This window comes from Atractosteus spatula, chromosome 10, assembly GCF_055471065.1.
Source record: "Atractosteus spatula isolate fAtrSpa1 chromosome 10, fAtrSpa1.hap1, whole genome shotgun sequence".
Taxonomy (NCBI): domain Eukaryota; kingdom Metazoa; phylum Chordata; class Actinopteri; order Semionotiformes; family Lepisosteidae; genus Atractosteus; species Atractosteus spatula.
In genome coordinates, this window is record NC_142715.1 from 19,117,798 (window position 1) to 19,145,639 (window position 27,842).

General features: G+C 38.6%; 1 pseudogene; it reads right to left on the reverse strand.

Moving 5' to 3' along the window:
• Positions 1-27,842, reverse strand: LOC148825645 (uncharacterized; annotated as a pseudogene).

Here is a 27,842-nt window from a genome sequence, read left to right on the forward strand (position 1 = left end):
TCAGTCACAACACAGACTCTGAACACTTTGAATTATTTGAGCTTGTTCCTTCTTCTTCTGAAGATTTCCAATTCTCTCCTTGAATCCAGGTTTATGTTCCTCCATCTCCTTGGAAATCAGGAGCTCAATGTAATCTGTTGCAGACAGAGGATTGGGCTTCAACGCAATCTCTTCTAATCTGCTTACACACTCATGTGATTTCTGAAGAAACATCTCGACTTTCTTTTCGGTTTCATCCAAATCACGCTGCAATTCTGCTAACACCATTTCTGCATTCATTGTCGCCCCGCACGTTTGCTCATACTGTGCTTTTTGTTCTTGATAGGTGCATTTCTCATGTTTTACTGTCTGGATGTAGTTTGCTTTTTCTCTGACGTGCAGGTCCACACTGCACATTCCAGGACAGACTATACATTCAGAGTCCTCCATTACATCACACCACTTTAGGACAATAGCCCAGGAACAGTCATCATGGCAAGTCATTTTGCAGCGGTTGCAATTATTTAAGTAGTGGTCCGTGTCCTTCTTTTCCTTCACTGATACTGGTACTGTGTAAGTGAAATTTTTGTTTTCCTCCATCTTGTCTGTTTTTTTCGAATTCTTGCCAAGTCCGTCTGAGCTCCTCTTGTTTATTTAATGCAGCATTGATCTGGGGCTGCAGTCCCTCCACACAGGCCTGCAGCTGTTTTGCTCTTTCAGAACCTCCTGGGTTAACTGAAAACTCTTTGGCTCCATTTCATTCACTGCCTCAAAAAATGTTTTCATGCTTTTTTCACCTAATTTCCAAAACATTTCGTCAAAGCTCTCATCATCATCATCGCTGTCTTTACTGGATTGTTTCTTGCTGTTACAAACAGAGTACAGGGCAGAGTTGTTGAATTTGAAGTGAACCAGTTTACCTTTCTTATCTTTAATACAAGGAATAGCTGCAGCGTTTATGGCTTCAAGAACAGCAGGAGGTTTTCCATCTGCAAATGTTACAATTATCATGATGTTTTTCTTGATGTCCTTTCCAAATATTGACAGGATAGAGTCAAAAATATATCTCTGGGTAGGTGTGAGACGGGCTTGTGATGCCTGGACCACAAAGCACACCGCATCGATCATGTGAACACCCTTTGGCGATTTGAACAGCTCGCGCAAACTTTCAGTGATAATTCTGTCTTGCTCAATCCCTCTAGTGTCTCCAAACCCTGGAGTATCAATTATAGTCAGGGAAAATAGAACTCTAAAATTGTCTTGTTTGTTGATTTTGTAAACAGTAACTGCTGTGGTCTGAGATTCAGCTTGAGATTTGCTCTTTATGCTCTCATTTATAATTTCAATCCGGAAGTCGTCTTCCTGTTTAACTCCCAGGATATAATTGACTATTGAATTAGTGTGGGTGGATTTCCCAGAGCCTGTGGCTCCAACCATCATTATTGTCCTGTTCTTGATCCTTGGGTCATTTTTACCAAAGGTACACCTTCTGATCATCCCCTTCGGATTAAGATTCTCAGTTTTTGTCTTTAGTAAGTAAACTTTTGGTGATCCACGTGTTTTCACTGTACTTTCACTAATGATTTTATATAGATCATGTGGATGTGCATGTTTTTCTTCTTTTTGTGCTGTCCTAAAAAAATAAATAAATAAAAAATCAAAATGAATATAGAAGTAGCAAATATGTAGCCAACATACCAAAAAAAAACATGGTTCTTTTAACAAAGGTTCACGAGAGCTTCAAGTCTTTCATTTTCATTGTTCAGTTTCTTTTTTTTCACATCTTGATGCACATTTGAATTTAGTGAATATGTCATTGCGGGATACTCACACAGGCTTGTCTTAGAGAAAGCAAAAGCCATCTTACTGTAGGTGCTTAAATAATGAACAATTGCTGGAATTTCATTGTAACTACAGTGCTATGAAAATGTACTCAGTTCTTGCACATTTCTTTACATTTTGTTTCAGTCAAATGCCTTTGAGTTCACATTTATACACACCAATTTCAAGTAAAGTGAGCACTTAGGTTGTTGCAATTGACCCATAGTTGCCAACATACCTCATTATAAATAGCAAATGTACCATGAATCAACATAAATGTTTATAGTCAACAAGAGATACAAGTCTCTTGCTTTTCATTAGAATTATGTGCGTTGAAATACGCCATCGATGAGTGTAATTCAATAGAAAAAATAAACCTCTGTTGTTGCCATAAACTGTTGCAGTAAGCTTGCTGAACAGCTAAATTGAGCTTGTTGAAGAACTCTTATTCTGGATCCTAGAAAAGATAAACACATACAATTATTTGCAAGGGTTTGCAAATCACAACTACGTGTAGAGGTTCAGCATTTTTTTCCCAATGAGTAATTGATTTTAACTTTATGAATGGATTCAGCAAACACCGACAATGTCGATGGCTGCTCTTGATGTATTTCCTCTGTCATGAGACTCCTTCTTCCACGTACATGGATTGGGACAGGTGTCAGAGTAAATCCAAGACAAATGCGGAGGAATGAAATAAGGAGCAGATCTGGTGTGGATGTTTGGTGATTATTTCCCTCCCCTGTGACACAAGGACAGCAGATGAACCTTCACCTTTGTTTTCACTAACTGTACTTTCATCAATTTCCCTACGGGATTAATAAAGTAGTATCTACAGATGCAGCCATTCAAAGTGTGCGTCACAGACACGTACCGCAGGTGACGTCGCTCAGTATGACGCAAGATGACGCGTGGCACCGCAGTAAGTGATTGGTTGACCGACAGGGGCACTCGTGGTCCGTTGGTCTGTCGTAGAAAGACTTACAGTAAAAACGTCTTTGCTGTGCCCGTTGTAGATATTGAATTTACCAATGAAGGGAAATCTTAGTAGCTGAGCATAAAAAGAATAGGAGCATACTGTAACGCGTGTGAAGGCCATAAACGATATTAATTTTGGAACATAAACATACAGTATATAGCTGGTCTTGGTACTTTAAAGAAAAAAATACACACCAGTATTCCATTTCTCCCTAAACATTTTAAGCTTTGAAGTCTTTAACTAACGTGATACCGGAGTCAACAAGCATACTTTTAGAATTTGATTAAAAGGGAATATAATATGGAATCGCGTATCTAAGGAATTTAATAATGGTATTCGTGTGCTGCGACAGGGCTGTGTAGGGCTGTTTCGCCTACCTGTTCATGCGAGCTGTGTTGTAGCCGACTGGTCTAGGTGCGTGCCTAGCAACTGGTAGGTTGTGTGTTCAAATCCAGCTGGTACCGGACTTTTCTTTTAACAAACATTTCTTCGAAAAAATAGAATAGCGATATTATGGACAATCAATTGACTTTTATATTTCAAAATATCGCAACATGATCGATATTTGCGATATTTTGAACATATCTTCCCTTCTGACAGCGGTTCCTCCTTCTATTGTGTGTGTGTGTGCAACAGAGTAAATTTTTATAGAGAAATGGAGGCTGGACAGTATGCGTTACAATATAAACATTTATATTGATTTAAATCGTGTTCTGATTTAAATCGCAAACGCGTGTTTAATTATGTGTTTTTTAATCATAATCAGGCTAATGCATTTCTACATTTTCTGTATGAACCAGCTTAGAGGTTCATACAGAAAGACAGCTTGTGTTTAAATTGAGTGTAAGGTAATTTATGCTTCTAAAGTCATGGTCAGCATTTATTATCGTACTGTGCTGTAAACTTTTTCTGTGCCTAGTCACATTATTTTATAGCGTTTTTATTGCGTTATTAAATCTGGTGGCGCTGTGTGTTACAGTAGTTTCGTGACTCCCATGTCACATGGTCTGTGATTGAATCCCATAGAACTATGACTTTATTTTTTAACAAACATTTCTTTGAAAAAAATGAAACGTTTCCCTTAGTCAGAGATTAAATAAAACCTCACTCGCACCAAACAAATTTATATTTCTAAATATCACAAAATACGTTCATTGTCTTCCAATCGAGTCGAGTTGACATTGGAAGCCTGCCACACCCGGACTCTTAAACCAACGCATTAGCACGTCAAAGCCCATCGAGGGTATTGAGCCAGTATTGGCTTTAGTATTCCCCCCCTCTCCCCTCAATTCAATTCAATTCAAGGTGTTTTATTTGCATGACAGATGGGTACAAGCAGTGTTGGGTATGTATATTGTAACGCTTACGGCAGACAGGCACTGTGTAAGAGCCGGCGCACCAGAGCAGCGCACCGAGGGAGCGTCTGCATTTCTAACTTAGTTTTTAAAATTAGTCAAGCAATATGAAGCATCCCCTTTTACTTTGTGCCTGAGCATAAAAAGAATAGGAGCATACTGCAACGCGTGTGAAGTCCATAAACGATATTAATTTTGGAACTTAAACATACAGTATATGGCTGGTATCGGTACTTTAAAGAAAACATACACACCAGTATTCCATTTCTCCCTAAACATTTTAAGCATCGAAGTCTTTAACTACCGCGATACCGGAGTCAACAAGCATACTTTTAGAATTTGATTAAAAGGGAATATAATATGGAATCGCGTATCTCAAGAAATTAATAACGATATAATTATATTCATGTTGCAAAAGAACTGCAACGGACATAAAAACTCCCTTGCTTTTAATAGAGCGTTCCATAATTTCTAACTACGAAAATGGCAGGTGAAAGGATTTGTAAACATATTTTGTTAAAGCAAGTCAGTTTTTTCCGCAACACATAAAAGACATTTTTCCAAGAAAGTTTAGCCTTTGTCACTAATGAAATCACTAAATAAAGACATAAATATAGAAATCTTAAGATTTGTTTTATTTAATGTTGGTAGCAGGATGAACTGTCAGAGTGTATATTTTGTCGCAGAGTTGCTGCAAGATGTTAACAGTGAAAAAGGTATTTAGAAATGAGTTATTTCAAGATGAAAATTTTCAGAATAATTGCAAATCTAGCAGGATAGAGAAAGCACAGAAAACTGGCAGTTAGATTGATCAGATTAGTATGAAAAGTCATTTAGCAAAGGGAATTAGAAGAGTGACAAACTAGTATACTTTAGATCTTTTTTTTCTGAACCAGGGACAATCTGATCATGTTTCCCTATAACAATAATAAAAAACTTTATTTGATATATCACCATTAAAGGTGGCATCTCAAAGCAATACAGTAGATGTAAAAACAGATAAAAGGACCACAGATTACAAAGTAAATGCATATAAGAAAGACAAGCAGGTAGAGGTGCTACCAAAATTAGAAAATGAAGCAGATACAGACACTAAGTCTTCTGAAAAGAAAGGTTCTGAGGTTAGATTTAAACTGGCCCTGGTGTGTGTGTGTGTTTGTGTCTGTCCTGTGATGGACTGGCGCTATGTCCAGGGTGTATTCTGCCTTGTGTCCGTCGCTTCATTCATGTGCATCCAACACACAGTTCAACGCTAGCAACTACACAAAATCTAAAATATGAGCTCTACTTGCCACTTACAGTACCAACAGTACCAGCTAACTTTAGTAGTGACATTTTCATGGATCTTTTTAACAATAAAATTTACAACATCAGACTTCAGACACAATTAAACAGGCCTCAAAAAAGTCTGGTACAAACATTTTCAGCATGGAATAAACCGTTACTTTAATGGTATAAACCTTAAATGGATTCATATTCTCAATAAGATTTGGTGCTCAGTAACATGACTTAGAAAATGACAGAAGACATACGTATCATGCTTATCCTTCTATTTTTCATAATCGTAAACTCCTTAAGGCAGTTACATTTTCTCTGTTCTGACCTGGAGTTACAGAGAAATTTAAATTCTAATAAGAGATTTGTAATGAGGAAAGTCATACCAATCACTCATACAGTACCAGGATTTGCAATTACAATACAAATACTTTCTTTCTGTATGTGTTTATTTTGCAGTTTGAGTCTATGGCATTCCTTTGGGGGTCTATACTCCAAGGCATGACTTTTTTATGTATAAACATCAGTATTTACTGCTATTAATTACTGTACGATTTATAGTTGAAATCTGAGCCTAGATATAAAGTTAGATATAAAGTTAAAATCTCGACAAAGCAATGTAGGAAATACAGAGAAAATAAATCCTTTCTGGCATCTAAAATCAGTTTCGATCAAGGTCTCTAAAACGAACAAGAAAAAGAAGATTTTCGGAGGGCAATTACGCTGTGTTTATATAGAATAGGTGATTTATGAGCAATCTAATTTCTTGTTCGTTTAAAACAGTGAAATGTCAGCTGTAAAAGATCGCACCAGAAACAGCACTCTCTCTGCCTGTCATAGACGTTCAGGAAAGGCTGAATGAAGTCATGTCAAGTACAATAATTCGGAGATCAATAATAACAGTTGTAGGACAGTATATAAGGAGGATAAGGATTTTGAAGTTGACTCGAAATCTGATAGGTAACCAGTGCAAGGACTTGAAAACAGGTGTACTGCATCCCTGATAGGATTCTTGCTGTCATATTCTGAACATATTGAAGATTGCTCAGTGTGGATTTAATTTCCCCAGTGAACAGGATGTGCATTTATTAATTCTAGAAAAAAAGCTTTTCTTGATTTCTCTAGTTCTTAGTTTCTCTCGTTCCCTTTAAAATAAACTATTATTCCACAATGCAGAGTATTACATGGCCAGTATTTACACATGATATTTGTGATTTAAAGAAATTAACACAAGCAGCTTTTGGAGATTTAAGTGTTGGCTGAGTTATTGCAGGATAAAAGACTAGAGATGTTGGCAAGAAGAAGATAGTTTGGGGAAAGCTGAGGAATACACTTATAACAAGAACACTTCCTAATGGGGTTAGGCATACTTTTGATGAAGATGATGAAGTTAACAGACTATATGTTTACATAGATACTGAAATAAGGATTGTATTTTAGATTATGTGTAGTTGCTGGCATTGAACTGTGTGTTGGATGCACATGAATTGAAGGAATGGGCAAACATAGCTGATGCGGATCCACAGAGCCAGCATATTAAGATGTTTATAATTAGAGGCAATTTGTTTAAATAACTAGGTATGGATACTGATGTGCAAGAGAGGTGGAAAGGCTGTTTCCTTAAGCCAGCAGTATAAAATATTTTATTCTCAGTGAGATGCTGCCATTTCATAGTGGGTTTCTAACACTGTGTATAGTTCCATCCACACAGTGCCTTTACTTCCATTTTTAATCTCTTTATCCAGTACAGAGGATTTGGAGCCTATCCCAGTAAGCAACGGACACAAGGCAGAATACACCCTGGACATAGTGCCAGTCCATCACAGGACAGACAGACACAAACACACACAGACCAGGGCCAGGTTTCCCATAAACTAATTAACTTACCAGTATGTTTTGGAGTGCGAGAGGGAGTCATATCACACATATGGAGAAAAACCATGTAACCCAGAGAGAACATGTAAACCCCACACACACAGGATGGCAGGAATTGAACCTAGGACCCCAGTGCTGCAAGATAGCAATGCTAACCACTTTGCCACCATTATAAATGGATGAATATCTTAGTTATCTTTCTAGTTCACAGGTTTGCATGCATAATTTAATTTTGAAAGCCACTGAGACATCAGGTACTACTGTTGTATTTATGAAAAAGAAACAAAACAAAAAACATACTAACAACTGTGCCATCCTACTCCTTAGCTAATACATTTTATTATTCATAAACAGTTAACATTGTTAGCAAAATATTTTGAATTATATTTAACCCTATTTTTTCTTTAGTTTTGTATTTAACTTATTATATGATAGTCAGACTTAATGTATATTTGAACAATGAAAATATATTTTTACAAGATTTTACATTAAGCACTTAAAATTAATATGGTTAATAATAGTAAACTGTAACATGCTGTAACAAGATCGGTTAAACAGCGAAGAAAATGCTTTCAGAGAAAATGTTTCAGGTGTGAAGAACATAGATCTCCAATGCAATTTCAACCAAACCTGTTCCCACACACCCTGCCCCCACTACCATTAGAATATACACAAAGCACTCAAATCTTTCGAGCTAATGATCAGGTGACCCGAGAGAGAGCGAGAGAAACACCAAGGGGTGCGGAACCAGGGAACTATTTACATGGAAAACGGGCGATCTCCCCAGACTGTCCGCCCGTTTCACTGTTACCTGGATACCTCTTTATTTAGAACTCACTAACACTGATTTTTAGTTTAGAAGGATTCAAGTAGGGTTTTAGATGAAAGGCAGCGACCTTAATCAAGCCCAAATCACAATTGAACCCATTCAGAGCTTACATTACATTTTAGCGTTTCATTCTGAGCAGAAGACCCTCACACCTGAAGAAGGGGGAGGTGTTTTTCGCTGGAAATCTCGCCTGCTTCTACTTTACAACCGGAGTGCTGGCTGTGACGAATTAAACCGGTATTACAGGTTTCAATCACAGACCATGTGACATGGGAGTCAGGAAACTAACACCGCGCCACCGGATTTGATAACGCTATAAAAACGCTATAAAATAATGTGACTTGGCACAGAACAAGTTTACAGCACAGTACAAAAATGCTGACCATGACTTTAGAAGCATAAATTGCCTTACACTCAATTTAAACACAAGCTGTCTTTAGCCCTCTAAGCTGGTTCATACACAAATGTAGAGATCCAGGCTCAGAACACACAGCTTCATTAGCGAATACATATGCAGGACAACTAGAGAAGACGTTTTACAGAGGATGGATTTTTAGAAACATCCCATCAGTGACATCACTGAAGTCAACTCCTAGGTACTGTAACTGTCGTGTGGATAGTTTCACAAGAATCAGACAAAGGTTTAAGCATCGCTTGTTCTAGATAAAACTGCAAAAAAAAAAACAACCACCCATAATGTACTTCTTTGCGGCTCTGTTTGCCCAAATCATATATTCACAACGTGAAATCTAGAACATAATATTACGTAACCAAAATCCGCAATATGGAAACAGAACCTGTGTAATTGTTGATAGATGATGTACTCGTAACATTTTTTCAAGACGAACTACAACATTTAAAAAATGACTTGTATGTACTTGATATCTCTAATCAATCCACGGGTCCCAGCACGAAACGAAACTAAAACGCATACCGTTTCGCGCTTCTTATTAGTTGCTCAAAAGTAATTTGACCGTATGAAATGCATAATATAAACCTAGAAACATATACGTGAGTAGTACTTAAGCACTGTAGTATCTGTGTTAAGACATCAGGATGTCTTCTATCTTCTTCAGGATGAATAAAGTGGGCCTATTTATCTATCAATCATATTTAAATAACTAGTGTTCTGTACCGTGGTACCCCTAAAAGTACCACACTTGTACCATACAACAGTAGTACCTGATGTCTCAGTGGCTTTCAAAATTAAATTATGCAATAAATAACCACATGTAAGACTCTGATGCTTAAAATGTTTAGGGAGAAAGTGGAATACTGGTGTGTATTTTTTCTTTAAACTACCAATACCAGCCATATACAGTCTGTAACGTAGGGATTTCTATACGTCTTTATTTAGTGTTTACATTAGTGACAAAGGCTAAACGTTTAGCTTCAGTAACGTGTACATATCTCCCCTTTTTATAAAACGACATGGTTGAAAACTGTTCCAGAGCCACTGTTGTTTCATCAGTGAAAAGTACATCATGAAATGCCTCTCCCTGTTCAATCCACTGGAAAAAAGAAAAGGAGCATAAAGCTTCTGATGGTCATAAACGATATTCATTTAGGAGCAGCATCAGAGGTATGTTTTTAACTGCACTGCATTGGAGAGAATACCATAGTGTGTTTTTTTTTACTCCCTGGCGGAAACTGGCTTCCAGAAGAATCAGTATGGCTCAGAGATTAAATAAAACTTCACTCGCACCAAACAAATGTATATTTCTAAATATCACAACATGATCGAATTTAAGTCATTTTAATAACAATGAATAGTCACCTATGCGTTACAATATAAACATTTATATTGATTTAAATCGCGTTTAAATCACCTTTATTTAAAACCCATAAATAAAGCTGATACTGTTTAGACTTCCAATTATTTAAAACTGTATTAAAGCAGCACGATACACAATGCAACGTAAATCGCTATCTTTGTCTTCTGTGTGATAATGTTCACCTCTCTGTCCAGCAAATTTACAGGTTAAAAACAATACTGTTAGGCTGGGAAAACGATTTTTCTCCCCCCCCCCTCAAAAACCCAGTAAGTACAGTACTTACTAGTTAAAGGCTAGGCTCCCGACTACGGCGAAAGGAACCCTTCTTTCATTAGAATACAATGAACATATTTTAGCCCTGAATGAATAAACAGCAAACATGGTTTACATAAAAGACATTTTTCCAAGAAAGTTTAGCCTTTGTCACTAATGAAACCACTAAATAAAGACATAAATATAAAAATCTTAAGATTTTTAAAATGCATGACTTTGCTAAAATTTATTTGAAAATAAAAACAATTACAACCGCCAGGGGAGAGAGAGAACAGGGGAGGGATGTTGGTTTTGCATAAGGGGCGGGGCTATGGAAATTAGGTCTGTTTGGGAATGTGTAGTTACATGTTCTGGCTGTTTGTGAATTATCGTTGTTGAGTATGGAGTGTTGAGGTATTGATTTTGTGTAATGCTTTATGTTGAAAATTGAGGTGGATTTTGTTTATGATAAACAGGATAAACTGGGATGGGAGGAAGGTTTGGTTTTGCATAAGGGGCGGGATTATGATAATTGGAGGACTTTGCGAGAGTAAAATGGTTTGATATATTTGATTTTGTATTGTGGTTGTTATCTATGTTTTTGGTTGGTATTATGTTTATATGGTTGTTTTTGTTGGTTGGTTGTTATTATGGTTATTAATAATACGATCTATAGTTGAAATCTGAGCCTAAATAAAAAGAAAAAGCAAGTGATTAGGTTTATGAGCAATCTAATTACTTATTCGTTTAAAACGCTATATAAAATAAAGTTTATTATTAATTTGCTGCACAGAGCGGTGAATATTATTATGCATAAGACAAAGATAACGATCCTGATCAGTTTAGAAATCTGTGTACGCTGTAAGGTTTTTACTTCTTAAACTTTTAAAATACACGTTTTGAATAGAAAGAAATCCTCTTCCTGTTACAGTATGTATAGCAAACTAGCACGTCTTTTTTCTCCAATCAGAGGGGTGTCAGATGGTGTCAGCCAATCACCATTCTGCGTTGGGTAGCAACGGGTGACTGTTCTCAGGCGGAAGATGTAAACAGCTTAATGTTCGTGTTAAATAATTTTTTAAAATTCAATTAAACGGGCACAGTTAAGACATTAAATATACATATACATACTGTATACAGTACAGTTTGCATACGGTAATATGTTACGCGATTAAAAAATAAATAAATAAAACTGGAAGGTTCAGCACCAGCTGGATTCGAGCACACAACCTGCCCGTTGGCAGGCACGCACCTAGACCAGTCGGCTACAGTCAGCTCGCATGAGCAGGCAGGCGAAACAGCCCTACACAGCCCTGCCGCAGTACACGGATATAATCATACCGTTATTAAATTCTTGAGATACGCGATTCCATATTATATTCCCTTTTAATCAAATTCTAAAAGTATGCTTGTTGACTCCGGTATCACGTTAGTTAAAGACTTCGAAGCTTACAATGTTTAGGGAGAAATGGAATACCGGTGTGTATTTTTCCTTGTGATATTTTAAGCTCTAGTTGAATGATAGGTGTCGCATTTTAAATCATTTTCGTAGTTAGAAATTATGAAACGCCCTGTTAAAAGCAAGGAAGTTTTTATGCCCGTTGAAGTAAAACAAAATGCCTGACAAAGTATGGTTTGGACAGATTCCAAGTGCTTGTACAAATGTGCTAAAGAAATTATACTTTGAGTATACAGCTTGTCCAAAGTCATCCATTATTAATACTATTAGTAATATCTTCGGTAAAGGCTTTGATGCATAAATATTTCTGATAAAGGTAGGTTGTGTACTTTTGTCCAACTGAGCAATCTTGCTTTCATAAAATATACCAACATTTTAATGACTGAAGATTAACATGCTGTAATACACTGTTCAAAATTAAAGGCTCAAATGCTGTACATGAGAGGTTAAGCTCCCCCTGGCGGTTTTACAAGGTGACGCCGGATAGTTTCCGGCAGAGCGTCAAATGACGCGCGATTAACCACGTCACACTGCGTGACACTGCGTGATGCCGCGACACGCCCACCGGGGTATGCCGCAAAATAACGCACGCATTTTGAATGGCTGCATCTGTATCTATCTCTACTTCCCACCTGGCTTGGAAGTCAGCCTTTTAATTTTCAATACAGACCACAAGAGGGCACCATGGAACAGCTCCACATCCTTCTAGTGACTATTTTCCATATAAAATAATGTATTTGTCTGGTTAATACATTTATCCCAATACACTTACAGATATTTTACTTGTTCAGTTCAAGTGAAGTATCTTGCTGAAGAGTAGAATCACAGCATCTCACCTGGGATTTCAACCCAAAACCTTCCCTTTCCTTCTTAACTCCTTACTGCAGATAAGAGATTGATCTATATCTCTCTTCTTTTGTGCAGTGGCCAGTTGAGGACAAGGTAGTGGTGTTCAAAAAAGCTACCTTTTGAAATGATAAGGAGTATTGCATCAATCCTGTACCACTGTAATCCTGCAAACCTGTAATTATTACTTAATTCTTAATTAATTAAGTCCTTATATTACCTTAATTGAAGGTAAGGGCTAGGGGCAGTAATATGTCATTCTTATCTCTCAGGAAACTTAAGTGACAGGAATACCTCTCTTTAAATTCATCCCATTTTTATAAATCATATTTCCCCCCACATTTGCTGAAAAACAACAAAACTGTCATGGAATTGGGTTTATACTAGATCGAAAGCAGAACTCATTACACTGACCCAGGAAAACAAAAGCAATGTTGTTAGTAACCAGCTGCCAGCATATCAGAACAACTGCCATCTACTTGACATGCAAAAGCTTATCTATTTCATACTCACATGTTAAATAGGTATATTTCAGAATCATATTCCTAATTAACTTGCTTAGTGAATAATGCAAAGCTTAGTAAAGTTTACCAACTTAATCTGATGTGTATAGTAACAGCATGGTTAATACAGTGAAATACAAAGCTAAAATATGTTAGTTATGTTAACAGTGTATTAATATTAATATGAGATCTGTAAATAGTAGTTGAGTTTTATTTTGTATCTGTCACGCTCTCTGCAGTGTTGCTCTCTCCCTCTGGGACTATATATTTCCGGGTCTTGCACTCTGCCCGGGCTCAGCATTGATGTTCGGATGTCTTGAGACCTGCCTAGCACCAGGTCGCCCCACGTCCGCTCCCTGAGGGCATAATTTTCTATACGGCAATCCTGAACTCTTTACACTTGCCAGCTCAGGCCTTTTTCCCGTTACGCCGCTACGCATAGGGTCATTTTCTGCTCTCCTGCCTCTCCACGGTTCGTCCTGTTTTCAGACTTCCGTGACAGAATGCTGAGCCCTTTTTTTGACCCCGCCAGCGGCGCCTTTTGTTTTTTCGCAGTTTTTTCTTGTTCTCTGTGCTGTTTGTTTTTCTCAGTTCCTCTATTCTAATCGCTGGATATCACTCCAAGCATCTGTGTCTGTGAGCGGGTTTTAGTACCTGGCTCTCCTAAGTTTGTTCATTCCAATATCAGTGATTGAATGTTGAGCTGGCTTTCCTATTCTTATTGCTGGATATCACTCCGAGCTTCTGTCTGGAGCGGGTTTTCGTGCCTGGCTCTTCCTGGTCTTGCTCTCTCCGATATCAGTGATGGAATGGTAAGCTTTCTGCCGTTCCTCCATTCTTTTCGCTGGCTATCACTCTGGGCATCTGTGTCTGTGAGCGGACTATGGTCTGGCTTTCCTCAGGTTGTCCACTCCGATATCAGCGTTAGATTGTGAACGTGCCTATTGCCCAGTCTGCGATATTTTTTCTCAGTTTTTTTTGCTTTTTTATCTTGTTTTTTGCCTGTTTTGGTCTCCCTGCTCCCCGTGTCTTGGAATTTTGGTTCCTAGCTGTGTTTTGTAGCTTGTCTCCCTGTTCTCCCTGGTTGTTGTTTTTGTGCTTGTATTTGGATCCCCCTGTTCCCTGTTTCTTGGAACTTTTTGGTTCCTTCTTGTTTTTGCAGTCTGTCTCCCTGGTCTCCCCCCAGTGCTGTGCAGCTCATTTATTTGTATGGGTGTCAGGAGCCGCCCATGAAGGGGGGGGTACTGTCACACTCTCTGCAGCCAGAAGGTGCTCCTTCTCTGTCCTCTCTCTCATTTCCGGTTATTTGCTGTCCTTCCGGTGTTTCTCTCTCTGGGGCTATATATTTCTGGCTCTTTCAGTTGTCATGGCTCAGCATTGGTGTTCGGATGTCCTGAAACCCCCCTAGCAACAGGTCGCCCCATGTCCGCTACCTGAGGGCATCGGTTTCTATACGGCACTCCTGAACTCCTTGCACTAATGAGCCCGGGCTAACTCCCCGTCTCGCCTTTTTTCGCATTTATTATTTAGTTTTTAAAATTAAACTACGTAAATCATTATCTTTGTCTTCTAAGTTCCTTAATTAACTTTAAGCATAGCTTTCTCACCATTTAGATTTATTTTTCATACCATCGTTAAACAAAGCAAGAGCCTATTGTACTTCCTAATGGCATCACATGTGGAAAGATTAGATTGTAATCTGTTGTCATAACAATCAGAAATAAAATAGTATGTGATATTTGTGTAGATGAAATGTTTCTAAAATTTATTTTTTAAATTAAAAATGATTAAAATGTATAATCTTTCCATGTGAAATGTCATTAGAAAGTACAATAAGCCCCTGTTTTGTTTAACAATCATTTCAAAAATAAAACGAACTGGTGAGAAAGCTATGTTTAATAATAAAATATTTCAAGTTAAAATAAATTATTTACACTCTATTATTAAGTTTTAAAGGCAGGGGCACTCAGAGCCATAAACACTGCGCTGCAGAATGGTGTCCTTACGGCGCCCTCCTTTTCTCTGACTGAGCTCAGTGGGTACAGCGTTTTCTCAATCTCCTGCTAATTCATTTCACACCACGGGAAAACAGGAGAATGTGATTGTTCTGTATCTGTAAGAAATTTGTGTTGCGTTTACAATATTAAAGTCTTTAAAATGTTTAATTAAAACGTTTTAAAAATGTACAGCTTGCACAAAGATTCTAAGCTGATCCCACAAAAGAAAAATGTTTTTTTTAACTAAACCAGTTTTTATGGGTTTTAAAACCATGCAATGTCTATTTGAGACACACACTTTATTGTTTCCTATTTTTGATTTTCTTTAAAATTAAAAGAATTGGTTGCCCATGGTGCCACACAATATTACAATGTTACATTGTTACGGTTTTGAGAGACTTCAGCATGCTTCAAGTGATGCATAAAAAATATACCATAATGTCTTCTCGCGTTATCACTTGCACCTGGGATCCGCTTTATTCAAACTAGGATTTCTAAAACTGCAACCAGGTACTAGATATTGTTTAAATTAAAGCTGTGGAATTTTTCACAAATCATGATCTTTAAAACTGTAGGTTGCAGGCTCTGTCATTTGTTCACAAAATTATCGACATCTGAAACATTGTGTCTCCTAAACAGGTATTTTAATAAGTGAAGCTTATGAAAACCGAAGAAAAAAATGACTCTGAATAAGCTTGAAATTATTATTATTAAATTAATACTGTTAATAATGACCAGACACATTATTATAGTTTCAGTGGTATTTTTAATTTGTTATTCTCGATTCTAATTACAATACATACAACTTCGTTTTAAGGCTTGAGGCGTCTGTTAAACTGCCCAACTGAATAAAGTGTTTTGAATCAAATCGGTTGAACAGTTGACAGTATTCCCGTTTGATAATTCACGTTTTTATTTCATTATTAATATAAATTAACATTGAATATGTTATGATATATATATATAAAACATGTTAATATAGTGTACATTATACTTACTATTTTATTTTTTTAAAGTATTTGTTAGAAGAAAAACTTGTGCCGTAAAGAGGTATTGAACTTGGATTGTCAAGGGCTGCTCGAAAACACAGCTGAGACAAACAGTTTTAAAATGTTTTGAAAGTAATCATGCGTGATTGAGTCAAATTAAAAATAAGCCATGTTTGCAAAGAATGTGGAGTACAGTAAATTAATATAATTATTAATTTCTTTAGATAAGCGATTCCATCTTATATTTCCTATTTAGCGGATTCTAAAAAGTATGAGTTTTTTTACTGCGATAACGAGCACAAGTTTTCATAGAAAAGGTTAATCACTTAGCTCAGTTAACTTTGAATGTGTTGTGATATTTAGAAATACCATCAAATTCAATATATTGTCAATAATATTCACTATTTTAGTTTTTCAAAGAAATGTTTATCTGTTAAAAGAAAACTCATGGCAAGAGCTGGGTTCAATCCCCCAACTTACAGCATACAAGTCAGATGCCTAAGCCATTATACCAACACACTGCTTGACAGTTCAAGTTATAACTGAACAGGGCAGGCCAAAAGTTTCCAAGTAATCGCGGGTGAATGAGTCAAATTGATGCAGGTGTTTACAAAGAAAGCCTACTACTGTAATATTTTGAGCTATATGAATATAATTATATCGTTATTCATTTATTTAGATACACGGTTCCATATTATATTCCCTATTAATCAAATTATAAAAAGTATACATTTTTTTACTGTGATATCGAGCCCAATTAAATATGAATAAATATTATTGAAGTTAATACTTATACTTTTACTTAGTATATACTTTTATATACTTTTTATGAAGTTCTGTATATAAACTTAATACAGTCAGAAGTACGTAAAACTTTTTCCAAAATAACCACAGTATGTAATCGAATGAAAGACTGATGCTTAAAATGTTTATGAAGAAAGTGGAATACTGGTGTGTATTTTTTATTTAAATTACCAAAACCAGACATATACATTTTACATAATATGTTTATGTTCCTAAATTAATATCATTTATTACCTTCAGACGCGTTATACTCCTCTTCTTTTTATGCTCAGCTACTAAAATTTCCCTTTAGTTGTAAAATGTCCATATTAATATTCAATATTAAGCTGATTTAAACATGCACAGTAAAGAGATCAAGTGAAGCAATCGTTTCACTAACAGCCAATTCATCATGAGTGCTGCCTGTCAGTCATTTTGGCCAGCCAATCACTTACTGCGATACAACTCGGTGAACTGTAGAAAATTTCCACAGTACAGGGTTGTACTGTCTGTATATATAAATATATATATATATATCTGTATATATAAAAATTATAAAAGCCAACCACTTTTATCATCATATTCTCGCTGAGAGGAAGGAATCAGTGTAAATATATCATTACAAGTGATAATAAGAGCAGCTTTATGATAACCCTAAGAAAATACTACTACTATATTGGTAGTTGGGGGAATGTATATTACATATATCTAGAATATAAAATTAAGGAAAAGGAAATGTATCACTCAAAAGGAAAAAAACAAGAAAATCATTAGTTAATGAACTATTAGAATACTATATATTTAATATTTCTGAGTACGTGATTATGTAAAGTTAAAAATTACTTATGATGTTGAAAAAACTGCAAAAACACAATAATATGCAAACAATGCATGGGATAGTGAAAAAATAAAACTTTTCTGACATTTGGAATAGAAATTATACAACAACTGAAAATGAGACAACAATTTTATATTGTAAAGTAAAGAGACAGGTGAGTTTATAAAGAGCAACATGAAAGTGAAGCTCCCAGAGTTAAAATTGCAGCAACTTAAACCCTTAATCAAACTAGGAGAAGCCTAGACAAAGAAGAACCAAAACAATGAAATGAGACTTTTGTAATGGTCTAACACAACATAAGAATACATTTAGATGAAATCTTTACTATTTTACAGGAGAACCTAATAGGGAAAGTTATAAAAGCGTGTATGTGTCAGAAACCTAGAAAGAGTTCACGTGCAGTATCATTTTGATTAAAGTTGAACTGAGCACAAACAATACAGTTGCATTGTATACTTGTATGTGCAATACACTATTTCAAGTCTAAACTATAGGACAACTCACTCTGCTGTGACTCCTTGCATCTCTACGCTATAACTTCCATCGAAGAGAGATTTTATCAGCAGCATGCAATTGATTCTTCCGACATTTTGTTTAATACTGTAATGTGAATGTAAGAACTCATGAAGTATTACCAGGATCTACATTTAGCACTGCTGATATTGATGGAGTTGAAATGCATGATGTATTTATTGAGAGCTATATCTGAGCCGATAATGATTAAAATACCTCCTGTAAAGTGTTAGGATTCATAGTAAGGCATATTTCTCCCCCCTAAACGTTGCTATTGCATTGCACATTATATGAGCCTTACCAGTTTCAGTAGCTCCTGGTGTGTGCGGTTTTTAAAAACCTAAAGTAATAAGAAAATTACTTGTACACAGCAGTGTGTCTGTGGAGATTACCTAGGAAACGCTGAAGCTCTCTGCACACAAGCAATCCAACATAAATGAAAAATGCCTGCAGTCTGCCACTTATGCGTTTCCTTTACTACAGAGTAAATTCATAGGAATGAAGAGAAATGGAAGGAAAAAATAGCACATTAAAGTTTCCAGTCACTTGGCACTAATGAATCAGCTGTTTTTATATCCAGTCACACAGGAGACGGGTTGATTCGCCAATGGGGATATGTTGTTTCTCTACCTTCTTACTAGACTGTCGTTCAATTCTGTCTCCTTTGAAAGCTTTTTACATCTTTTAAGTGCTCTCGCTTAAACCACGCATATAAAACCATCACTGCTGATGATTTTCATGGGCCGATGCACACTTGTTCTGTAGAACTCTAGTGGTAAAGCCCTGCCTGTGAATATTGTACGAGAATTATAAAGGGCGAAACAACAGCCCCAACCACAGGAATGGTAACAGGAAGGATTGTGTTCTTACTTAATATGTCCTTTTGAGACATGCCTTGTAAACGCACTCAGGCGTTAAAACATCGACAAATAATTTATAATGGAGCTGTGAAAACAAAGATTGAGTTTTTCCTATACCAGCCAATAGTAAAAAAGGGAGCAGACTCTTAAACTTTGAGACACAATGACACCTTATCACGGGAAATATTAATTCAAACATCATCACAACAAAGTAATTAGTGGGGCTTTGAGTGAACAAAAATCGCTTTTATTGAACACTTTTGTCTACATAACTTTTGAGTGAAAATTTGCACATATCTTCCATGCGCGTTGGTAAAATAATGATGAGCATAGCTGCCTCCCAAGCAGGTGATCGTGGTTCAGTTCCTGAAACAACTGGCAGCCGTGGGATTCCAGCCCCTGAAGAGACTGGAGCCTTAATCCAGCGCCTTAGACCCTCGGTCACACTACCCTATACCCTGTGTCTGTTCTTCACATTACTTGCTCGGAGAATGCTGGGTGGCTTCAGCTCTTGTTGTCCATCCTAGTGGTTTTATGACGCCTGGAAGCGACTGCACCTCCATTTTCTGAGATGCTTCTCCCTCTCCCCTCTCCCCTCTCAACTTCTCTGGCACCTCTGGATATAGTTCCTCTGTTGAGCAGTCTTCAGATCTCTTCATACAGCGCCCTTGAAGTCATTTTATTTTTACAGCAGGATGCATCCGGAAGGTTGTTTTTTTACTTTTTATTTGAACAACAAAAATTAGATACAATACAAACAAGAACACATATAAAGTATCAATAACATTGTCAGGGATACATACTATAATAAATTATACCTTATTAAAAAAAAGATTGAACAAGGCATATTAAAGACATTTCAAAGTAGTCTATAAATACGCCTTTACATCTATTTTGAACTGTTCAAACAAAAGACTTTTCCCAGACCATTTCACTTTATGTATATCACATTCTGAAATCAGAATGTGTCTCCTGTTTAAGAACTGTTTTGGGCAGTATGTCTTATTCAACGCACCCACAGTATTCTAACTGTGGACTGCAGATCTGTGCTATAGTTCAGCCGAATTCGAAGAATCCAGCAATCGTACTGGAATTGACTGGGATTCTGAAATGTCTCTTGAAAAGGTTTTCAGGTTTACTTAAACCTTTCATTAAAAAACTATCTGAAACTACCTAGCTTACAATCTCTGAGGTAGTTCTCACTAAACTTGGACGTGATGTCTGCAGATGTGCAGTGTACCTTTACTCTTGTCGTGTTCAAGAGTATTTTCACTGCGTGAGCTTCTCACTGCGTGTCCTGTACTGTACTGTGATTTCGTTTAGATTATCTATGAGGAGTACAGGGACTAGAACATCTTGAACTACTTTCGTTATATAAAAAAACGCAAAAGAATATGCAAAGTGATTAACATTACAATTATGTCGATTTTCTGATTATGTCTCTGCTTTACTTAATGAATTTCCTTAGTGACAGGCCATTTCTTTCCAATATTTTTTCTGGTGCGGTTATTGATCACATACAAAATCTTATTTTCATAAAGAACACCAACAAAGTCACTGTGAAACTGGTATCGGGAAAAGTTTCATAATATTTCTTTTTATTAGAATACAAGTAAATCTTATCATTACCTATGGAGTTTCTTGCCAGTCTGGCGCTTGAATTCACAACCCTGAGATTCAGAGTTTCATGCTAGTTGCACCAGAGAAAACTGAAATCTTTTATTTATATTAAACACTGCGGCTCCTGTCCTCTACTTTTCGTCACTGAAGAGGTGGATCTGGTCTTCAGTTTGCCAACAATAAGCTCAGGCAGTGCTCCTTTGTAAAGCAGTGTTTGTTCAGATTGGTTATGTGGGATGGCACATCAGCTCTATGACCGTTTTCCCCTTCACTCAAATATCATAGATGAAGGCAGCTCTCTTGTCTTGGGTTGCTGTAACCCAGTTTCAAAGCAGGAGTACTGTGGTCTCAATACAAAGTACTGGCCACTATACCATTAAGGCAAGCAGCCCAAACGTACACGCATTTTGTCATGCGTGTGTGAAGCTTTATTGTCTGGAGCTGCTGTCAGTTTTGATAAACCTTGTATCCTACTGTTCTGCACTTCTCCAGGAGCCAGTTCAGCACACAAATACCCTCCTTCAAACAAAGGCTGTAATTGCTTGATAAAAGCCATTTCTCTTCCTTTCTCTTAGTGTCAGTGCTGCTATTGCATGTAAAGGAGGCGACTTGAAAATAAAATATGTAATTGCCTTACAGAGAGTCTTCATGAAGGCGTGCGTCGCCTAGCTCTCTACTGCCAATTGACTGGACTTTTGAAGAAACCAATGTCATACAATGACTGCACAAAATGCACATCTTAAGGCACACGAAGAGAAATCTGTATGCTGATTGACGCAAAACATGTTGCTACAAATTATCCGCCGAGCTGTTTTACATGTCCGACCACCTCTTTCCTTTTTAATTTGCAGCGAGCACAATTCTTTCGGTTCTTCTTTTGTATGTCCCTTGCTATTTTACTGTCTCCTTCCCCCACGTGGAGATGGATCCACAGTCAAAACCCTATGTTTCACCCTGTGTTTGTGCAGCGTCAGTCTGTGTAGAGAGAGAAACTTACGCAGCTCCAGGGGTGCAATCGGTCATCAGTGCACAGCGGAGTCATACCGAGGTTATGAGTTTCAGCTGGAGCAACACCACTTATGTCTTTAGTTACTGAAATAGTTGAGTTTAGGTCAGTTTCTTGCGACACATTCTGCTCAAAAGAGCTGTATTAAAGCAAGCTCACCTGTTTCCACAGAATCGTTACTGCTTCTCGTCAACCAATATACTGCAGCCAGATCTGATACTGATACTGTCATTGCTTGTGGGTCACACGTTCCTGCTGTGAGCCTGCTATAGCATGTTCAGTCCAGATATACTGCTGATGTACTACAAGAGCAAAAAAGGAAATGAAAGCATACCCAGCTTTTTTATTAAAACAAGGCACATCTGTGAGCTTGGTAATGATGAGGTTTGAACCCACAGGTGCAGTGCATAATGAATTAGTAGTCCATCGCCTTAACTACTTATCCACTTCGTCAAGAAAACTAGCACCTCCAGGCATAAGGTGTCATGCTCTAGATGACCATTTTTCCCTGTAGGCGAGGGTCATTTTCCTCTTCCAACTGCAATTTCAAATTTTTTCTTGGGAGCTGTCAAGCTACCAAGCCTGTGCTGTGCTTCAGTGGAGGGTGTACAGGACATCTTGATGTACACAGAAAGCACATTGAGCTCCTTTAACATGAAAAGTGCCAGATAATAGCATTTTCTCATCCTTTCTCTCAGTTTCAGTGCTACTATTGCTTGTAAAGGAGACAGCTTGCTCAGCGAGCAGGCTCAGCACACACCGAACTAGGGTGTCTCAGAGCGGTGTGTACAAGTGGCTGTAAAAGGGGAGCACTATGTTGCTTAGCTGATAAAGCACCTGTCTAGTAAACATCCCAGATCCTACACTCAAATCCCAGTGGTGCCTTTCTTTCTGTCTTGTTGTACAGAATTTATAGTCATGGACAACATACGTCTTGATTTAGCTTAATGCAAATATTCATTGAGTGGGTGGCAGAAGAATTCATTTATACTCCTCTTGTCTCTTCAGCTAAAATATTTTAAAAATACAGTACAGATTTGTTAGAGAACTTGCCAAGTAAAAATGACAGCTCGCCAGCGTCATTAGGTTAGGACTGTAGAGTTCTATTATAATCTTTTGGCATATTTATCTTAATTTTAATGTGAATCTAAAGACAAATGCCATTCAATATTTTGTAATTTTTTTAAAAAAAATATTTTAGCTGTGGATGCACGAGATACTGTTATACCTTCCAAACATCCAATACAATTGTAAAAGAGCCTGTTATTTTAATAAAATTAGCGAATAAGAGAAAACCACAATTTTTATATTATCACTAAATATCAACGTTCAGAGCAAGGATTTGAAGAATCTATCAAAGGATAAACAATGACAGGAATGGATTTTTTATTTTGAACCAATATTTGCGTCTCAATAATCCACTCATTCTCAAAAGAAGAAAACACGGGTATGTTTTGAGTCTCACCATGATCATCTTCTCGATCCCCCCAAAAAAGCTTAAATGTGATAGTTTTATTGTATTTTGGATGCAACATCCCTCGAAGACAGTTTCACCTTGAGACAATGACTCTCTCACCTGGTAAAATGTACTACCTCTCTTCTGTGATTGAGACCTGTGTTAAAGCCCAGAGCCCTGGCACAGTGACTCTCTCCCAGTTGATTGCTGTAGCTATCTCAGATATCTGTTTACAGGGCACTCAGTACTTGCACAGCCTCACCCAAACTTCCCGCCATTCTGACATCTCCTGTCCAGCCCCACCTCCACCTCTCTCCCATCACCAACCTGTCATCTCAACCAAAACACAGTGCACCCTGTTCACTCTTCACTTTAAACTGTTCCCTTTCGACAGCAAACACTTTAAATCAAGTCTTCACCCCTGAGGTTCATAGTGCAACATGCAGGCCCGTAGGAAAGCATCTAAACCAATACTCAGTCACTAACATGCAGCATTGCTTGCAAGCCTCAAATATTAAAGTCTGATTAATTTTATTGAAGACCTTGGTGACACAAAGTATTACAATACAAGTTTCAAAACATATTCCTGCAAAATTCTCAAACAGACAGACTAGAAAGGCTTTAGAGAGCTGAGAAACATGCAATTAGTTCTTAGATTCTCTTCTTGGTGCATTTAATGTGCTACAATATGGATTTAATTAATATAAAATGAAAAGCATATTCAGGTGCAAACATGTTTTTCCATGTTCCACTCACTATACCATTGTCAACTTATCGCAAATCATCTTCAAACATGGTCAAATACACTAAGTATGCTAAATAATACCCAGAAAGAAAAGAGGAAATTTCATATTATGATTTTAAATTCAAATTTCAGTAGTGCAACAGTGACCAAGCCCCAGTGCTCAAGTCTCACTGTAGCTGGATTCCAGTATCATCAGCTGTTGGCTGGTTTGTAAATCCTCTGATTCTCTGATCTCCTCATGTCCTCCTCTTGGGGTGCAGGGAAGACGGGGAGGTTGTTCCCCTAGTCCTGTCTTGTCTCCGTTCCCAGATTATTGACCGCTTCCTGGCACAACAATGCCTCCAAGAGGAGGAGCCCTGAACAGCGCAGTGTCTCAGATATATCAGGATAATTAGCCTGAAGCAACTATGCCAGTTTCATATCTCACTGAGACAGTCACCCAGATACAATACAACCCAGAAACCTAGATACAATCACAGGCCTAAAAAAAAAAACATTAAAGAACAAGCAGAATAAGTGAAGAAGGGCATGAAAGATTACTGGTGAAAATGTCTTGGCACAGCTGACTTTAAACCTGCTTCTCTGCTCTGGCACACATTTCTCTCAGTGCTGGAGGAGCTGAGTGTGTGTTTAAGCATTGTGTTTCACTGCTTCTTGATGCTGCAGTCAAGACACTGGTGAAACTGTGTAGGTCAGTGTGTATAAAACACCTGTGACATTATATTGTGTGAACTAGGGGTCACAAATTATATTCCAGCATTATTTGCTTTGTCTCAGCATCACTGTTTAGCTTCTGGCTTTTAGGGGGCAGCATGGGGTGAAATTCTTCAGCCTGATCGCAAGCTCCTCTATCTGTCACACTGGAACTGGTACTCCCCTCCGAACTGATGTGTGAAGAAACACCTGATAGACCAACAACAGACACACTGGCCATCACCAATTCTCCGGCCACCGACTCCTGACTACTGCCAACAACAATAACAACAGACACACCGGTCGTCACTGATCCCTCACCCAACGACTCCTGACCAACAACAACACCAGACACACTGACCATCACCACTCCCACAGATACTGACTACAGACCACCACCAACAACAGACACACTGGCCATCACCGATCCCACAGCCACTGACTACTAACAAACAACAACAACAGACACACTGACCATCACTGCTCCCACAGCCACAACTACTGACCAACAACAACAGACACACTGACCATCACCGCTCCCACAGCCACGACTACTGACCAACAACAACAGACACAATGACCATCACTGCTCCCACAGCCACAGACTACTGACCAACAACAACAGGCACACACTGAACATCTTTGGAGCCAGAGAGAAGGCGGGTAATTCCTCACAGCTCAGAAAAAAATGAGCAGGCTGTTTCCCCCCCAAGGTATCTTGGGACTTGAAATTCTCTTCCTGCACAGAGGAAACTACAATTTTTTAAACAGACAAGGTCTAGAGGGTAGAGGCTCCTCAAAACTCTAGACCCAAAGCACACTCCCTCTATGATTATGCTTACGTCTCACTTTTCTGGACACTTCACTCATAGCACTTTACAAGTAATGGGGACTCCCCTCCACCACCACCAAAGTGTAGCCCCCACCTGGACAATGCAAAGGCAGCCATAGTGCGCCAGAACACTCCCCTCACACCAGCTGTCAGTGGGGAGGAGAGCAGAGTGATGAAGCCAGTTCATAGATGGGGATTTTTAGGAAGCCATGATTGAGAAAGGTCAATGGGACATTTTTTTGGCCAGGAAACCAGGGTAACACCCCTACTCTTTTCAAGAGATGCCCTGGGATTTTGTATGACAAAAGAGTGTCAGGACCTTGGTTTTAAATCTCATCTGAAGGACGGCGCCTTTTCACAACCATCACTATATTGGGGCATTAGGGCCCACAATGACCATCGGGTTAGCGTCTCCTACTGTCCCCCCTAACACCTCTTCCAGCAGCAACCTTAACTTTCCCAGGAGGTCTCCTATCCAGGTACTGGCCAGTCTCATGTGTAGTGTGCTCTCACGAGGCACCAGTTCTGTAGGGGTTTGGGCATTTACTAGGACAATTATTAATTGTAGCAGTAAATCACAAAATTATTCTTTTAATGGCTTTAGAATCCAACCATGCGGTATAACTCAAACAACGCACACACACAGGTACTAATACACAAGAATACATTTATTAATACATACAATATGCATGTAAACCTAATAGCTCTTATCGTGAGGGTTATCAGAATACAAAAGATATATATTCAATCAATCACGAAGAGTTACACATATCAAGAGGACATACGTTCGGTATATCATTCATTTAGACCGTTTCGTAAATGAACTTGGTCTCAACTTCTACACTAGATACTCAAAACAAGTACATAACTCTTAGGAATTAAATTGATATCAACTAGTTGGGATAACAATTGAATTCTCGAGCTGTAATGCAGTGAAGTTGAATGCTCATCCAATCTCTGGGGATTCAGATCTCCTGTGGGCGCAAAGAAACAGCTGCAGGCTTGTTGCTGTCCAATCCGTGCTCTCTGGCTCCATGCCAGGCTGTGCTGTGCGGCTTGCGACAGTGCGCTGCTGATGCTCTGCGCTGCCCTCTGAAGACCGGCTAGTTAGTGTTGGCTTTAACTAGCGAAGTTTGTGCACAGGAGAAAAGTTAACTGTGGGTCCCTGCAGGTCAGGAAGAGGACCGGTTCGTTCCTGATGAAGCGCTAGTTCTGAATACTGATTCAGCTGTCCACAGTTCCGACCTGTTCACGCGGCCTGCTGCTGGTGCTAACCTCGGGTGGATCCTTTGGTTACTCGTGGCAACCTCTGCTCTTGACTCTTAGAACAAAGCAAAGTTCTGGCACTCGGACACACTGGCCGTTCTGTGTTGGTCCGGGCTGAGTCTCAGGATGGTCAGGAGGCCCGCTGCGAGAATGTCCTGCCCTTGGGAGCCTTTCTGCTCCTGGGCTGTCCTGCCCTGGAATTGTCTCGCACCCCTGGAATTCTCCTTAGAGATTCTCCTTAGAATTTCTCCTTGTTGCCTGTTTTTACCTGGAGGAACTTCAGCTCGTTCATTGGCTGAAAGTTTCATGGGCATCAGAGTCCCACGTGGGTTACTCGGCCCTACCAGTCCCCGATTGGTTGATCTGTTACGGATTCGGTAAGAGAAACCAAAACCAGAGAATGAACCCACTTGCAGGAGCTGATAAAGCCTAGCCGTGATCCAAAGAAAGCCGTAGTCGGAGAAACGAGCTGAGAGTCCAGGAGAAGCCAGAGATCCAAAAGGGAATGAGTTACCGAAGCCAAAGCGTGATCCGAAAAACCGTTGTCAAAGTGGGAAAAACCGTAAACCGAAAACCAAGAAGGCAGAAGAAGGAGTAGCGCAACTAGGAAGCTCGAAAGGTAAACCAATACTGAGCAAGGAGGTAGGGAAAGACAGGTGTTTAAGTACAGGATGAGACGGGGGTGTGGTAGTGAATAAAAAAACTGATAGGTACACTGATGGAGTAAGGCTACGCCTTCTTCTGCCTCTTCCGTTGCCGGGAGGCAGGGATCGTAACATGATCAAGGTGAGATATGAGTCACTTACTCCTGACACCTAGGAATGCAGTCTAGATGTCCATCTGGCACTCCCTAGACAGATAGGCGCCAATGGATGACCATTGATCATGATAGCCAGGCTTAGCTAAGTGCATCCCCCTTTGGGAGCTGTCCTAGGAAACCTTAAATCACCCTGCACTAATGGTCTCTCTGTGGCTGCACCACAGAGATGAAGAGAGAGATGGGGCCTCATTTGGGAAAGCACAGCAACACTTATTTCCTGTATTTTAATAAGCCTTGCCGCTACACATGCCTGCTGAGCTTCAGTGGGTTGTTAGTTGTGACTTGCAGGGTGATATGGCTGCTGGCACATTTATGCACACCTAAGTCCTGGCCCATATTTTTTCACAATTTCCTTTCACACACTCACCTGAGTGATGTCCCCTGACCTTCAGGCAGCTGTCCATGAGCTCGGGACAGATGTATTTCAGATCATCTCTGTTCTCTCTGTTGTAGTCTGTGTTGCGGTCCATGTGCAT